The sequence below is a fragment of the Gallus gallus genome, chromosome 2 (genome assembly GCF_016699485.2).
Source record: "Gallus gallus isolate bGalGal1 chromosome 2, bGalGal1.mat.broiler.GRCg7b, whole genome shotgun sequence".
Taxonomy (NCBI): Eukaryota; Metazoa; Chordata; class Aves; order Galliformes; family Phasianidae; genus Gallus; species Gallus gallus.
In genome coordinates, this window is record NC_052533.1 from 42,360,486 (window position 1) to 42,378,578 (window position 18,093).

Here is an 18,093-nt window from a genome sequence, read left to right on the forward strand (position 1 = left end):
CCTTCCGATTTGGGGTACTCTGTGATTCTGTGATTGATTCTATTTCCGATCTGCTTCAGCGGCTCTCTCAGCCTTTTCAAACTGCCTCCCTAAACCCCGGACCACTCCTTTCCGTGCCCCACTGGGGTCGTGCCGAAGCCCTGCCTTCCACCTCCCTCCGCCGCAGCCCCTCGCTGACAGACACACGCCCGCTGCCGCAGCCGGGCCCCTCCCGGCCAGCCGCCCCCCGCTTTGTGCGCGGCCCGCGGGAGCTCCGCCTGCGGCGGCGGCGGGGCCGGGCGGCGGCAGAACGCGGCGCTGTGTGCCCGCCGCTCCGCTCCGCTCCGTGCCCGCGGCGGAGGCCAGCAGCCGGCGGCTCCCGGCTGGAGCAGCAGGGGAAGGAGCTCCGTTCCCTCGGCTCTCCCTTTCTCCGGATGAAATGCTGTTTGAAGCGGCAGCCGCCCGGCGGGTCTCCCTGCTGGCTTAAAGACGCTGCGTTTTAGATGTCCTTCTGCATCCCTCCGGCGTACGTGAATAAGCGGTTTCAGAGGTAGGCGCGCACCGGGAATCGCCAGCGGTGGTTTCCACTCTTCGTGGCTGGGCGGGAGCGGGGAGGAGAGGTGACATTCGCATCGATCGGTGCAGGAAAAGCCGCGCATCGCTGTTAGGAGGCAGGGTATGTTAAAGCAGGAGCTGCAAGGCGCTTGCCGAACCCGAGTGCGTGTGCTGGGATGCATATCGGCGATACGGAGCCAAAGGCACGGACTGCTCCACGGCGTGAGGAGCGGAGCCTGTGCCGCGCATGCTGTGTTTAAAGAAGGCTGCATGAAGGACGGCGTCCTTCCTTACGCAGCCCGGGAACACGGCCGTAGGAAAGGCTGCGTGTGGTGCTGTGCTAGGCAGCACCTTGTAGCCGGCGCTTTGCAAGCGAGAGCCTTCGTCTGTTTCATTCGAATAGTAGGAGGGGCCCACGGGCTGCTTCAGGATAACGTGTTAAACCTTGCATGGAGTGGAAGGGTCGGAGGAGAGGTAGGACAGCTGCGTGTTAAGGATTGAACTGACTTCTCCGGGAAAAAAGAAATGGGAAGGGGATTCAACTGTGCTGTGGATAAATGGCTGTGCTTGTGCGGCTCAACTACGAGACAGATGATCTAACAGAAAATCCCCCGTTTGTAACTACGGAAAGCTTCCGGCTCTATGGCGGGAGTTCTTTCTGTGGAAAAAAGCCACTAATCAGAGCAAATAGGATCAGCCTCCCCTGATCCTATTGGTAATTTAATGTTTAAAAATGCTCCTTCTGCTACTTCAGGCGTTAAATCGGTGATGGGAATGCGTTGCTGCTGAGTGATTCTGTCATGTCACAGCCGGCTTCTCTGGGGGGAGGACATGGGGAAGAGTGAACTTGAGGAATGCAGCTCAAAAAACAAAGCAAAACAAATAAGACTGTAATGTTTTCCCAATGCTTTGTGGCAGCATTTCTGGAAAGCAGATGCAACTTGAAAGCTATGTAAAGTTCCACCCCTTACATTTGTAAAGTGAGAGAACCAGATCAGCTGCAGGAACAGGCAGCAATATGGTAACAGCGATACCACCTGGATCTGAAGACAATATAAAACTGTCCTTAAACACTGTGTTAACCAGAACAAAATCCGCACATGCAAGCTATTAGGTGTTGCCTACTTTGCTGTAGTCCCAGTGTGACTTATTCTTATCTACTTTCTGGTTTCCTGGAGGTCCTAATGAAGTAACCTCTGCAGATGCAATTAAATAATTACAAATTTATACTACCAGTTCTGATTGTGGTGGATCATGTTAACGAGCTCTGTGACCACCAACTATTTGTTTTAAAGATTCTTTATTTCTGAGGAACTGAAAACAGCAAAACAGTAGAAATACCCTTAATCCTATTAAGACCGATGGGATTTCCTCTACCCTTGTTAACTGATGTTCACTTAATGAATGCCAGATATGGAATAGGTTGAACATGAGTCTTTCACTGGAGAGATGAAAGAGAAAAGAAGGCAGCTGTAAGTGTTACAATGGGAGAGATGCCATTATACAGCTGTATGTAGGATCTGCAGGTAGAATGTCACACTGCACAATGAAATACAACTCAAGCTTATTAGTGACAAAGCCTTTTCTTTCTACTAATAAGACTGACATGCCAATATTATGCTAAAATAGCTGCAATAATGTGCATATATTAAAGACATTTTATGTATTGACACAGCATGCCTCAAGAAGTTTGAAAACACTGGGCAATCTTTCCTCTGCTGGCAACAGGAGGCAATATTGCTAAGTGCCTGTGCTGTAGCGTCTGCTCTGGTGCTGCCTTCCCTTGGAGGTTGTGCCAGGGCTGAATTTTGCCTTAGCAGATAAGCTGAATCAGCAGGCAACACATTGCCTCACAGCCTGCAGCTGCCCGTGGCAAGAGTTGAGCTCAGCCAAGTCCCTTGGTGGCATGCAACAGGCCTCAGCTGCATCAAAAAAACCTAACAAACTTATTCTCCAAACCATCTCATTGCAGGCAAACAAGTTCTTCTGCGAAGATTAACTTAGACTAGGGTTTTTCACCATGCTGTGAAATGAATTTGTCATTTGTCAGGTAAATAGAGGCAACTAGTGTATACAAAAATTCTATTGTAGGTACTTGCAAATTATTTATTCTGGTTAGATCCATGTATGAAGTCTTCTACTTAATCACGACATCCTTGTTTGTGAAATATATTAACTGGTACGTCTGGCCAAATTTACTAAACAATTAAATGGATTAATAAACTTGAAATTTATTAATATTGTAGTTTTTGCTATTAAGGTTTATTTGTGGTAGAGCATCACGCAAGACAACATGATGTTGGCAACATCTCTTCACTGACTTAAAGGGTGGGAATTTGGCTATAATACTTAACAGTTATCTTACTAAGTACAAATTGAAGTGAACCAAAAACTGTTTTGTCATTACCTGAATTGCACTACAGGAAATCATGAGACAACATAGTTACCATGGTCTGGCTACAAATAATTCAACTGAGGGCATATACTGGCATCAGTAATTGTACAAAATAAATTTTTAAAACTGCAGTTATGATTTAAACTTAAAATCCACCCCCCCAAAAAAATGTCATAGCTGAATCTCCTGACTGAAAACTAATAGTAATAGTAATTACTATTAACAGTAATAGTAATAGTAATTACCAGTAATAGGTTAAGAGTGAGACCAGATTGCAAATTTGGACCTGCTCTGTACTGTGTTGTAGATACAGCTCTTCCAATCTGTATTTGAGGTACTAGAACTGAAGATGCTGAGATAATTAGTGATGTAGTGTTAGGAATATGATACTCCTCAGTAGTGATGGGGAAGCTCTGGTCCACTTCTTGCTCCTGGCTTACTGAGGAACTGGGCTGTGCAGCACTTTGAGTCACCTTTTTGGTAAGAGCACTACGCACCTCTCCTTGCTGGGAAGTCCCTGCTCCTGGCTGGCAGTATGTGTAATCCACCACTGAAATGCTCACTGTGGCCTTTGGTTTGCTGATGGCATTGACTGGAAGTGTATGAGCTGGTACAGCTACCACTTCTTCACAAAGCTCTCTTGAGCACTAAGAATCCAGCTTGTCTGTCTGTCTTTCTCTCTTTCTCTCTCTCTCTCTCTCTCTCTCTCTCTCTCTCTCTCTTTCTTTCTTTCTTTCTTTCTTTCTTTCTTTCTTTCTTTCTGGGGATGAAATCTTCTATGCTCCCTCATCAGTTCCGTATCTGAAGATTATGTTTTGTCCAATGTGCTGCAAGGAAAAGATCTGCTTGAATTGCTTTGGCAGTCTCTGGGAGCATAATAGAAGGGAAGAGATGTGACGTAGTGGTGCAGGTGGGCAATGTGTTGAATGCTGCAAGCAGCGCTACTGAACTTGCTGTGAGCAGAAAGGAGAAAATGTGCTTTTCTTGTGCAAGAAAAGCCCAGGAAAGTTGTATGGTCATTAGAGTAAGGAACATCTTCAACATCCAGTTCGATTTTCAAATTCATTGCTTCATCAATCTGTTCCATCCATAGCATGGAGACCTCAAGTGAAGTTCTTGTCCCACAGTTTGAATTTTCAACTTAACCATGTCAGTAACACACTTAAAGTAAATAAAATAAGTAAATAAATAGGAGATTAGGAAGCAAGACTCTGTTTACAGACTGGCGGGGTGGCTGAGGCTGGCAGGGGCTCGGGAGTCCTGTGGAGGGCTGGGTCCAGTTGGGTGCTGAATAGCTCTGCTCTACTGAAATGGATACTTTACAGCCTGTTTGGGGTTGGACCTCTGCCTGTGCTGAAACAACCTCACAGTGAGAATTTCCTGTGTTTAAATGGAGGTCCCTGTATTTAGTTTGTCTCTTGCCTGTTGTTCTTTCACTGGGCATGACTGAGAAGAGTCTGGTTCCATCTTTACTCTCTGTGACAAGGCTTATGATCCTCTTGTCCACCAGGCCTCACAGGTCTTTCTCCATAAAGCTATTCCCCAATTAGTCTTCCACCCTATCCTGGTGCCAAAGGAGAGGGAAAGAAAAGGGAAGAAGAAAAGTACACATTGAAATTAAGGCAACTAGAGCCAGTATGTTGGCTGCAGCAGGCTGGATTCCTTCGGCCTTGTTACAGTGCTGCTGGAAGATGACCACAGACATAAATCTACAGGCGTTCTTATGCACGGTAATGCTGACAGAATTTAGTTTGTTCTGAAACTATCAGCAGTGATGTTGGTAGTCAGCACTGGTGAGGCCACACCTCGAGTGCCGTGATCAGTTCTGGGCCCCTCACCACAAGAAGGACATTGAGGCCCTGGAGTGTGTTCAGAGAAGGGCAACGAAGCTGTGAGGGGTATGGAGCACAAGTCTGATGGGGAGAGGCTGAGGGAGCTGGGATTGTTCAGTCTGGAGAAGAGGAGGCTCAGGGGAGACCTGATCACTCTCTACAGCTGCCTGAAAGGAGGCTGTGGCGATGTGTTAGCCTCTTTTCCCAGGTAACAGTGATAGGACAAGAGGGAATGGCCTCAAGTTGCTCCAGGGGAGGTTCAGGTAGGATATTAGGAAACATTTCTTCTCCAAAAAAGCAGTGAGGCAGTGTCACAGGCTGCCCAGAAAGGTGGTGGAGTCACCATCCCTAGAGGTACAAGAAATGTGTGGATGTGACACTGAGGAACGTGGTCGGTGGTGTGATGGGGATGGGTTGGCAGTTGGACCAGGTGATCTTGGAGGTCTTCTCCAGCCTTAATAATTCTGTGATTCTGTGAATTAGAAAGGATGCATGAGGTTTATTCTGCACTGGTTACATACACTTCTATGGCACTCAAAACACTACTAATCATCAGTATTTGCATTGTCATAATGATGGCAGGTTTGTTATACTTTTAATTAAGAAGCTTGGCTGAGCAGCTCATGTTGCTTTATTAAGATTTCTCTGCTAAGGGAGGCTTTACCAGGAGGTGCCTTCAAGTATCACAGTGCTTCAAAGCAGCAAAAAGCATTTTGTGACAAAGCCCAACTATAGTGTTTGTTGTGGAAGATATGGGGGAAATGGTGGAAGTAACAGTCACCTAAAGGATCACTGGCATTCAGATTGTAATCTAGAGGTAGTCGTCTGCCCAGGGTGAAGCAGGGCTGTGTTTATGAGTCGTTTATTAAGGTCCAAAAATGGAAGTAATACAGTAAAGATTGATTGTGGGATTTAATAATACATGCACACGTGCACATTTTTGCGTATAATTCTCTCAAGATTGAAAGTGCACAGTTATTTTGGGAGTTCTTCGTATCTGGAAAGTAGTTGCAACTTTGTCTCTGTCAGTGTTGGCCCAGATCAACATCGACTGCAAACAGATTAATCAAAACTGGTGGAGTGGGACTTGTGTGCCCTTTGTGTACCTTGCCTGTTCACTTTCTACCTTCTGGAAGTGAAAACACTCCCAAGACGCACAAAATAGAGGCTTTGCCTGACCAGTGGTGTTTCTATTTGAAACCTCTATTTGAATCAGAGAGGTGACCAATATTATATGTGTCAGGCTGTTAAAGCAATGTTTTTTTAGCATGTTCTGCAACAATTTCAAATTAGAGAGGTTTAGATAGAATATGTGTGCACACAAGCACACACAGAAAAACTGAAATCTGCTTTTCACATGGTAAGACTTTTGAGAGGTAGATCTAACATCTGCAAGTGGATCCAAGAGCAATGCAGTCACTGTTTTTTTTTTCCTTTGGTACCTATGTGCCTGTGTACCTGAAATCAGGAGAGAAGCTAACCAAGATGAAAATTTTCTCTAACAGTCCCTTTTGCTTTATATTCTGAGCAAAGAGCTGAAGGCATAGCATATAACAAGATGCCTGAAGACACTCTAGGCATCTTGTTTGTCAACCTGGGCATTACTTCATGTAATGTTTATCGTTACAGAGGACAAACTGTAAAATATTAACACAGTATTATATACGAACAATGCACTCAAGTTTTGAATCCAAATAATATTATAGCATTCTTTTTATAATGGCAGACTAAAATCTATTCATTCGTCTGTTTTCATCAGCATTTGAGCAGAGTCTGTGCTTTAGGATAATTCATCTTCCTGAACAACCAAGAAAAAAACATTCTAGATGTCTTTTCACAAACTCTTTATCACGTCAGCTGCTGTTGGCTCATTCTTCTTCCTTCTGCAGTGTGTAGGCTATCTCATATCTCTCCCTACAGTCACACAGTTGACATGTTAGCATACACAAGGTCTTTGTGCTGTAGGAGTTTGCCATGTGACAATCCCTTTATTTTTTTTAACTTCAGTCAGTTCTTTAGTAATGCTATGCAATGGTATGCCCTCAGAGCTCTCTTTGCCTGCATCCAGGTGTGTACCACGGCGTACATCTTTTGCATTTCTTATTCTGCTGCCCCTTCCTGATAACCCAAATAATCTGGCCCATGGTTCAAGCATATGTGATGCCTTCATAGGTCCCACCGATGGCAGCTGCTGTGCTCAATCAGAAAAGCTGTTCCTTGGTTTTCAGAGCTCCTTTTGGTTGGATGCTCAAATTTAAATACATGCAGTGCAGCTGCAGATACATTTAAGGAATCTCCCTGCGATTCCCTAAGTATTTCTATAAAAGAAATTCCCGATTCCTGAAAAATTTTGAGCAGTATTCAAAGTCATTTTTTGAAGGAGTTTTTTCTTTTTGTTACCTTAATTGCCGAAAACTGATCTATATCTGTCACTCTCTTCTTTCTCAGATTAGTAGCATTCCTACTCCTGAGCTAGGATTTAAATTTAACTTTCTCTTTCCGTAAGAATCAGCATTTAACAGATAAATTCAGAAGTAAATTGACAATTCTGCATCTTAAGTGTTTGAAATTAATAAGGTAAAAACATGTTCTCAAACACATGGTACGCACACATGGGACATGACTTCCTGAAAAAAAAATCCAATAAAAGATTCTCTTTCTTTGTCCTCCTAAAAAAAAAATAAATCAATGACGTATTGAAACACTGGTCTGTAAAGCCATTGTGCTGAAAGCTCTTGAGAACAACAGAAGACACATGGCACAGTACCATATGTATTAACGTTGAGTGCCTTGTAGAATGAGATGGATAAATGTCTTGGAATAACTTACCAACTTCTTTATATTTACAGGTTGCATCAGTTGGCAAATTTGAAGTAAAAAAAGCAAGAAGCTGGAAGAGCTGCTGTTATCAGAAAGGTCAGAACCAATGGACTCTATGGATATAAATATGTTCGAAGGCATCTGCACTTCCCATTACAAGGTAAAGCACATAAAGTTTTTTTCTTCCAGTTTGTGTCTCTTCAGTGCAGTGCAGCTATCTCTGCGGTGGTCTTCCCCAAGGTAGCAAGTGAAGTACTCTCAGAAGCTTGTTCAGTTTAGAGGCTCACTGCTAATAATAATTGTAGTGGAAATGCTAAGTCACAGCCTGAACCAGTGATTGAGCACCTGGTAGGAAGGCAGGGCCAACCCAGGAGATCTCAGGTGCATGCAATGTACCTGAGTGATTGGAAGGGGTAGAGCCAGGATCCACCCCTTCCCAGACTTCATTTAAGGGTTGGCAGTGGAGGTGAGGGTATCTCACTGGAAATCCCCATGTACCTGAGGCCTTCTGAAGGTAAGCAGTGTCTTTCTTTTATTTTTTGTGCCTGTTGTTGCTGTTCTTGAGCAAATCTTTACTTGTTACAGCCTAGGGCCTTGTTGGTCTGTTGTCATTGCTGCGCTTTTGGTTGTGTTCTATCTATGGTCTACAATAAATGTATGACTGGGCAATAATCAGACTAGGGGAGATGTAAACTTTCATGAGTCAGTGTAAAATGTGAGTTCTCAGAGCCTTTATGATTCAGGCTTTCATATAAAGTGTCTGCTAAGGTCACTCCACAGGTTGTCTGGCTTTAGACTGTGCTAATAAGCCTTTCCCTTACTTTTTTTTTTTCTTGTAGTATATCATTCATCTGTCTAAGTACTTATTAACTGCCTAGTGGTGTAGATTAAAGTAGACTTGAAGCTTGTATCTCTCAGTGCTGAATCTTAACCAGAAAGTCTGTCTAAACTCAGTGCTGATGGAGACATAAGTTATGCCATTTTCTTCTTACAGTCTTAGAGTTCCCTTCCTTCTAGGATTACTGTATGACATGTTTACTCTAACTGACACAGCTTTTCTATATCTTCAAACAAAAGTATTAATGACGTATTCTTTTAAGTTAATAGTTGTGGAGAGCTCCATATGTTTTCCTGTTATCTTTTGTCTGGTGCTTGGGTATACTATCAGTTATTCTGAATACTTTTACTGAGTTATTTTCAGGAAAAGTTCAAAACAGACTTCAAAAAATATCAACTGGTTAAAAACTCTTCAGAAAGATGCTAGACAACATAATCTATTAAAATAAAACTTCCCCTGACTTTTCTTTTTGAAGAAAGTGTAGTCTTGTAGGGCTGGAGAATGGTTATTATGGGACTTCAGGTTCTAGCTGTTCTAATCAACAGAAGATTAATGCAGAGCAAATGCAAAACTGCAACTCTGGCTCTATGATACTGAAGAGCTCAAATCAGGCAGCTGTGCATTTGTACAAAAAAGAGCAGTTACAACTGATATTAGCTGGTGTCTGCTTTCCAGGGAGGATTTTCAGCCGAAGTCTGTGTGATACTCTGTTTTCACCAGCTTCTGTTTGATAATAAAAGTACAATTTCTGCTGGTGGAATGCGCTGCCATTGCTTCTCTGTTGTACAGAAATAATGGCCACGAGCTTCCTGTGTTACCTGCCATTTATCATAAACATGATGTGCACTCTTCTTTCCTCTCTTGTGGAAGAATTAAATTATGGAGCTCCTTTTCTTAAGATGGAAAAGGAAACAGGCTATGTCATGACATCCTACAAAGTAGGAAATGATCTCTTGTATACTGAAATAAAAGGAATGGAATGTGTGAAATATTTAGAAAATGCAAAGATAAGCATCAGCAAACAAAACTCACAAGGAAAAAACACATTCAAGCTCTTGAGTGTTTGGGACATTCCAGTAAGTTTCCATCACTGTTATGGAGGAATGTGTGTAGAAACACCATAAAAACCTGTATGCACTGCTCTAGACAGTAGATAATTCTGTTTAATTTTCCATCATGTATACTTGTGTGACACCTGTTGTCTACACAGGTGTTAGGTAGAATCCCTATTGCTACCAACTATTGTTTGGCTCAACAGGTGTGCATCCTGGTCTGGCCTGTGCTTTCTTGTTCTGTGCACTTTCACACTTGAATTCAGTGAAATCCCCAGCTTTAGCCCAAATCCCTAATATAATGGGAACCAAGGGAGGGAGAGCGATGGCTCTGATTCTGCATACACAGTATAGTGGTACTGTTTTGTGTTCCCACCTTGCCCACTTTAATCATGCATTTCCTAAATAGGACTTCTAAAGTCTTATGGCTTCTGGCACAGGAAGGAGCCCAGTCTTGGATGGGGCCTCTGGCAGTTGTGTGACAAGTAATCCTTCCAAATAGGATTTGCATTCCTGCAGCAGCCATTCTGGGAATGGAGAATGAATGCAGGGAGGGGAATTCAGCTTACACAGACATAGCTCAAATTCAGCCATTCAGAACACAATTCAGTGACAGAGTTGCACATAAATTGACTCCTTTCTGAAAAGAGCTGGTACTAGCGGCTCAGAAAAATGTACAGGATTGGAATGTCTTGCAGTGTCTTAGTTAACTGGATTTATTGGCACTTATTCACAGCAAAAAGCGTTCTTACAGCCCCAGAGTTGCTTTGTTAGTTCTCATTTGCTGAAGGCTGTCATCCCTGCAGTAGCTGTAGCTGGAGTGCAAGCTCATGATCCACACTTCTCTGTACAGTCTGTATCTTCATTTAGAACTTCATTGCTCTTTCAGTGCTGTCTGCTCTCTGTTTTAAAGCAACTGAGATAGTCTACTATAGTAACTCTGCTTTTTGGATCATAGACTGTGGGATAGAATAAATAGCTGGAGGTAATAGTGTCTTAAATTGAAGCTGGACCTTGAGTCCTTAAACTTTCATATTGACATCTATCTGTGAATAACTTGTAGCCTATAGGTGGTTGTTTCTTCTGGTGCTGGGTTTGTGCTTTTTTGTTTTTTGATGAAAAATACTGAAGCATAAAATAAGTTTGAGGAAGTATGGGAAAGGACTTCTCTGCTTTCTACTCAATTCAGTTATTTCAATAGTAACAGATGTTATGCAGGTTTCAGTTAGTTTGTTTCAGCAGTCTAAGTATTAAATTAAAACCTCTTTGGAGAAGCACCTGAAAACTTACAGGAAATCATATTAGAAGAGTTCAAACTGAATAAAAACTTCCTTCAGCTCATGAAATGTTTTATAGTTCTTATTATGACTTAGCCCCATCTTTCTCCTTTCTGGTACAATAAATTTCATGTTCCTGTTCTTCACTTTTACTATTAGTACTGAGGAACCCCAGGCACTGATGAGCCATCAGTTGTACCAGTTACTGTGCCAGGCTCAGCATTATTTGCAAATTCTCCTTTCTGCCAAGAGCATCTGATCTAAGAGATGACAAAGGCTGGAAGAGTACAGGCAGACCTAGGAGTTTAAGAGACAGGGAGGTACTTTTCATTAGTGTGATGAGCAGTGGCTTCAAGTAGTTTCCAGACACCTGTTTATGTATGCAAGTCCAGAGACTTGACATGATTGTATTCTAAGGTGGTGGAGAATCAGAGCATTTCCTCTCTCCAACTAGAGAGGGATCCTAACATTGTCAATAATGTTACTGCAGTATTTGCATGTGCTGTTTGCTCTTATTCAAAAGAAATTGTGTATACATTGACTTGGAAATGGAAGCAGCTTCTTGGCAGTTGGTGGAAGCTTTGCCTTTTGGAAGCATGGCTCTGGGCAGCCTGGTCTAGTGGCTGGTGACCCTGCACATAGTAGGGGGGTTGAAACTTGATGATCATTGTGGTCCTTTTCAACCCAGGCCATTCTATGATTCTAAGTGGGGTGACACATAGTGTGCTTGTCCTGCAGTGTAATTTGTCCTGACATTTGCTGGCACAGTAAGTTCTCACTAACTGCAGTGATACTTGCCCTGTGTGATATAATTCAAAACTTTTAGTAATTATTTGTTAATTAACTTTTTAGTAATACTTCTACATGAATTGAAAGCTGTCAAACTGTCTTCTCTAACTTTAACCCTTGTGATCCCTTGTCCCCAGTGGTATGTTCTGCTTTGTAGTGTTTCCCTGTGCTTCCTAAAGTAAAAAGATGAGTTAACAACTAGTAATTCCAGTGGGTTTTTTGCTATTGCTACACAGAAGCATGCTGGAAGTCATAGATTCATCTGCTAAATCCTGAAGGACTGTGCTTCAGAAGTTAACTCTAGCAAAGCAGACATTTTGATACAGTAGTAACATCAGAGCCAACTCACAATAGGGAGTTTTTGTACTTAAAGCCATTAATTACCACTGACACTGGACACTAGTTGCAAGATATAAATCCATCAAAAGGAAAATAGTGTGGAGTGAGAACATAGCCTTCACAATCAACACAAATGTTTTCTTGTTTTTAATGTGGGTCACTGTAGGGATTATTAAAACTTTTGTCTCTACCTCTTCTTCAAGTAGACTGTCTCTTCAGTAAAGGGATATGCTTAAACACTTGTTGCTGCTTAGTCATCTACTCAAGTAGCATGTGACACACTGCAGTGACTTTTTCATCTAGCCCTCAGGACCTGTAGGCTTTTTTTTTTTGTAACATTCTGTTCATGCTGATACCATCAACTATACACAACTCATTTCCAGTGGATGATTTGCCCCTCTTCATTACCATTCGTAATGGTAAGCAATAATGTCTGTGTTGGGATGGCAGTGCACTGCTACTTATGGTATGGGGGGAAGACTTTTGGGTGCAGTTAAATGCATTCATTTAAGTGTGATGGGAAATTCACTGGGTAAGCAGTAGTAGTTTGTCAGTACAATTCCTTGTTTGATAGCTGGTATAAAAGTAAATTGGTATACTTAGTAAAACCAGACAGGAAAATGCAGTGTGAAGGTATAGTGGAAATGCTAAGTCATGGCTTGAAGCAGTGATTGAGCACCTGGCAGGAAGGTGGGGCCAACTGAGGGGAGCTCAGGTGCAAGTAGTGCCCCTGAGTGATTGGAAGGATCCAGCTCTTCCCAGACATCATTTCAGGGTTGGTAGTGGGGGCAAGGGGATCTTGCTGGTGATTCCTGCATACCTGGAGGCCTTCTGAAGGTAAGCAGCTTCTTTCCTTTATTTCTGTGCCCATGGCTGTTGCATTTGCAAGTGAGTAAATTCTCACTTGCTGTAGCATAGGAACTTGCTGCCCTGCTGTTATTGCTGTGCTTTCCATTGTATTACAGAAGGTAACTTTTCCGTAATCTTAACCTAAAAGGGTCAGTAAGAACTAGAAAAAAGAAGTGGATACTTGAGGCAGTGCTACACATCCTGTGTACTCTCTTTTCTTACTGAATACAGAAACAAAAGCTGGGGATGTCAGCTACTTTTAGATGTCTATTTGTTTGTTCCCAAGCTCCTCACAGCCCATAATGAATCATAGCTTTGAGGACAACTTCATATAAACTGTGTGAGGTAGGGAAATGCCCTTCTCCCATTCCCTTACACAGATGGTCACAGAACTCACCCTGGATGATGCAAAGCAGAGAACTGAATTCCACTTCTAAATCCAAGCACCAGGCTTGGCTGTTCACTCTGTGCATTTAGTCTACCACACCGAGCTTTCTGTAGAAGGACTAGGCCATATCACCCCTACTGTCAAACAGACTAAGGGATCAGTCTGCTGAATTATAACTGTGTGTTTCTAGGTCAGATTTAAAGCATGAAAAGGTTGCACACTGCTTCAATTGTTAGCTGTTTCAGAAAGAGAACCGAAAATAGCAAATGGAGTACAGAAAACTTGTGAAATTCAGGGGACGCTCAGCCTTAGTGTTCAGCTTCTTGCAAGAAATAGGCCAAAGTGAACTTTTAAACTCCAGTGCTCTGTAAAGGTGTGGTTGCAGTGATGCTGAGATAGCATCACTTTGCTGTGCTAAAGAGGTCCTTATAAATAAAGATCCTCTTACTGGAATGAAGTCAGTACAGAAAATGTTACAAATGTTTATAGCATGACCTGTGTATTTGTTTCTGTGTCTGTGCAGTTAGAGCCCTTCCAGTGCATTTTTAGAAGTTCTTGTTGTGATGTAACCTTTTCTTTTGTTGTTGTTTTTGTAATTTTATCCATCCTTTATTCATCCATTCATGAATGGATGAATCATTTAATTTATATATGTAAACTGCCTAAAAAACAGCTTTTGTAAAAGCAAATGCATTGTTTAAAAAAAGTTTTCCTCCAGCATTTAGTATGGAAGCAGCCATGCTAAAAAGTCGTAAGAATGCTCATTACTAGGATAACAGAAGCACTATTACTCACACTTCAAGTGAAGCCAGCATACTCTCTCCACTTAGTTTGGAGAAGCTGGGAGCTCCAGAAAGCCAGCAAGTGTTAAATCCAAGTGTTCAAGAAGTGGGGAGAAAATTTATCTTAATGTTATGTAAAAGCATGTGTTCATGCATTTCAGAATGAGATCTTGATTTAAACTGATGGCATCTTTCAAAGTGTGTATTAGAAGGTATGGGAAAATAGTTTGCTATGTAAGAAAAGGGAATGGTGGTTTCTTTTTATTCGACTAGAATGTGAGGCAAAGATGGTCTGTGTATGGACTTACTGACAAGATCTGAGTTACAAATTGATTGTTCTATTTGTGGCTGTAGCTGAATCACTTAAGTTACCAATCATTTGGTTAAATAGAATAAAGTACTAGATTCACTTCTGGGATGGAAATGAGGAGAAATGTATGCAGTTATTTAAGATCCATGTTGCTAAAAATGCGAAGTACTTTTATTACAGGACTTTAGTCAAGTACGAACAATACAGACTACTGGCCATTCTATTCAGGCATTCAAGTGAACTGTTGAGCAAATACTTATTCTTCTATTGAGGTTCTCTTCATTAAATCATTGTCTTAATTATCACTTTCTTAGATAACTATTCAAACAAAATGTTATCTGGTGCCTTTCTGAAAGTGATAGACTCTTTGGGTTGCAGCTTTTCCTGAGTTTTCCGAAGAGTTGTACTGCTTGTTAAGCTGCATGCACTGCTGGCTTTCCCTGCAGAGCTTTGTCAAATGTTATACATAGGTTATATTATCCATCAACTTCAAGTTGTTCAGTAACTTTCTTCTATGCTGCATGGGTGTTTCTGGGGGTGTTTTTGTTTGTTTCTTTGTTTACTCTTTCATCTCTATTTACAGAACAGATTTTTTCATAGTTAAGATTGACTTTAGGTGGTCACCATATAACATTCTTCTGTGATTTGCTCTGCTAGCTTTTCTTCTGTTGTCCTAATAGTTCAGGCCACGTTTTAACAAAAAAATTGTACGTATAAAAAAACTTATTCTCAGAGCTTTTCTCTGAACTGAAGGATGCTTTTTTGGATCACACTAAACTTCGTTAATTTGTTGCTTCCTCTTTTCAGATGCAATCTTCATCTCCTTGAATGGAATCCCTCTTGAGGTGGTGCTGTCTTAGGTACTGAAATTATTCCACACTGTCAACTTTATTTCCTGATTCTGCCACACAGCCTCTTGGCTTTCAGAGTGGTGGTTGTCAGAACCAATTAGCAGGAACCACCTCACACCTCTTTGGTCTTTCTTTGGCAGTCTGTTAGTGTATTTAGCTTTCAGTTTCTCAGTAGTAACTTGCCTTTTTCTGCATTTTTCGAAGTCCACGTGTCTGTGCCTTAATTTTCCACTTTTGAGGGATTTGATGTCTTTCCCTCCTCCCCTTAGGTTGTTGAAATTCTTCCTTCATTTTATTGCACCTTTCAAGGTTAATTTTAGCAGTCTGCTTACTAATGATCAATCTGCTTTTATCCAGCTTTGCACTAAGTGGAATCTGCTCGCTTGCTCTCTCTCTCTCTCTCTCTCCTGGGACATCGTCATCCTTTGAATGTTAGTTCTGTAGAGAACTACTCTGCTTCTCAGTCACATACTCAGATCGAACTTATTTTTGTGTTGGCAGTTAGCATTTTGTTTAAGCTCATTTCAGATCAAATAGGTTCACTGTGTCTCTTAATTTATAAGGAAATTAAGCTTACATTCCTGTTCTCCTAGCTTATTGGGCATGTATGTGCTGCCTAATAGCTTCACTCTTATGCACGTATATGCAAATACTGCTTTGTGTTCTGCAACTGTACTTCTATGTGACTTCCCTGCATCTTTTTCTTGGGTATCTCTTAAGGGTTTCTAGCCTGTTTCATCCAGCCTCTTTCCTAACTTAGTGTTATTTCATTCATGATTCAAGTGGCATGCTGCCTAACTTCCAGGTCTTGAGGAGTGAAGGGAGTTCACTACTGCGGCTGCACCTTGAATGCTGTGTTTGGTTTTGGGGCCCTCACTGCAAGAAAGACACTAAGGCCCTAGTGTGCATCCAGAGATGGGCAATGAAGCTGTGAGGGATCTGGAGCACAAGTCTTATGGGGAGCAGCTGAGGGGACTGGGATTATTTAGTCTCAAGAAAAGGAGGCTCACTGTAGACCTTATTGTTCTCTATAACTGCGTGGAAGGAAGTTGTGGCAAGGTGGAAGTCAGACTCTTCTCCCAGATAAGAGCAATAGGGTGAGAGGGAATGGCCTCAGTTTTGCACTGGAGAGGTTCAGGTTTGACTTCAGTAAAAATTTCTTCCTCAAAAGTGTGATGAGGTACTGGAACAGACTGCCCAGGGAGATGGTGAAGTCATCATCCCTGGAAGTGTTAAGGAAATGTTTAGATGTTGGACTGAGGGCTGTGGTTTAGTGGGAAATATTGGTGATAGGTGAATGGTTGGACTTGGATGATCTTGGAGGTCTTTTTCAACCTTGGTGATTCTATGATTCTACAAATTTGGAACTTGTTAAAGAAATTTTGGCTGAGAAATCCTAATGCCAAATGTATCTATGATGGAGGTGGCATCACTTATTTTAACAAAACCACAGGAATCAAAGCCCTAGATAATGATCTGAGGCAGGTGCTGTACAAATGGCAGCTGAGAGCGAAGCAGTCCTAATGCAGTAGCTGTTGTTTTTCTCTTCACATAAGCTGCACTTCTGGAAAGAAGTGTTGTGATTATTCACTGCATGAGTGGGAAAAGCACAGGAAAATGATGTGTCCCTAACAGCTTTCATTACATTCCTTGAAGGATCCCCTAGAACACTGACTCTTGAGTATGAAGACCTTCCACGCTCTTCAGTAGAAGTCCAAGTATAGAGGAAGCCTTTCTGCCCATTCTCCTGTATATATTCCCTAAGAACTGCATTGCTAACTGTTGCAGTACCACAGACACTGTCACACTGAAGGTGTCTGTTCAGTGGAGCAAAGAGGAATGTAGAGAAAAGCATTTAAAACCAATGCAGTTCCTTACAAGAAATTTATGTTCTTATCAGAGATCCATTTTTAAGCTCTTGTAGTTCTTCATGATGAAAAGAATAACTGAATGCAGGTGAGACCTGGTACTACTGCTTCTGTCAAATTGTCTGTGTAATAGGCTAGTAAATGTACAGTTTTGAAAAGCGTTTAGGAACTTTACAAAAAAAATTCAGTGGAATTATCAGAAGGGCAAGACGGCTATCCTTGAGTGATCTGAAGGACCTACCCACCTCAATATCATGTGCAACAAGACATCTGCACTGTGCCTGTAATGGCTCCTTCCATGTGGAAGGCTTGGTGTTTCTCCATACAGATGTGTTTAGGAAGTGCATAAGATTTATAGATATAAGATCTTATATATGAAGAGCACAAAGTGTTGGAATATAGAAGGGGTGGGGGCTTGTATCTAAGAGATACCTCATTGCCATCTTCCCAAGGCATGTGTTTATCTTTCAAGAACCAGAGGATGCTATGTACTTGAAGGGCTCCCTAGAACTAGGTTTTGATACATGGCTGCCAGCAGTGACTTATTTCTTTTCTTAGAGGAAACAGCTGTTCTCTAGAGATCAGCAGCTCATTACGGTGCAGAAGCACAACAGCACTACCAGTGTTCATAGCTCAGTCCCTGTAGTCTGGGTTGAGGCTGCAGCTAGTGAAAGGACTGAGGAAAGCCATGAGGGCGGAACAACCGGAGGAGTCTTCTCCCCCTCAGCACAGGTAGCATAAACTCTTTGTATAATTTCAGGTCCTGAAATCTGACACACGTAACTATCCTGAGGGGATATTTGAAGACTGTAATTAAGAAGTTTTTTATGTGAAGAGAGGATAACTCAATGAAACATCGCATAGAGGGTAGCTGTGAAACACTTCCACAGATACTTTTTGATGGTTTTTATCCAGTTTAACCTCCAATTGTACTGAATCACCTTCTCATATGAAATACTTGAGATAAGGCAAATACTAAACTCTCTTATAAGAAGGGGATGACTTGCTGTTTTTGTTCAAAGTACCAGAAATAGTACTCTGCAGCTGTACCATGCCACCTTGCAGTGATGCTGCAAACTCATCAGGGGCTCTCCATGTATTCTGTGTTAATGAACCTTCATAATGCCCACCTGAGGCAGCATCTTATGCATGTGAGGTAGTGCTCCATG

At 42.0% G+C, this 18,093-nt stretch overlaps 1 protein-coding gene across 2 annotated transcripts in view; it reads left to right on the forward strand.

Moving 5' to 3' along the window:
• Positions 1-267: 267 nt before the first annotated feature.
• The window catches only part of TMEM108 (transmembrane protein 108), a 161,631-nt gene continuing 143,805 nt past the window's right edge, over positions 268-18,093 (forward strand). Inside the window, exons 1-2 of one of the 2 annotated variants that reach the window (XM_004939451.5) lie at positions 268-529; positions 7,611-7,741. The gene's annotated coding sequence lies outside the window, so the exon portion shown is untranslated. Of the gene's footprint in view, positions 530-7,610; positions 7,742-12,229; positions 12,296-18,093 lie in introns of those variants that run through there. The other variant, XM_040695883.2, reaches the window with a different exon arrangement.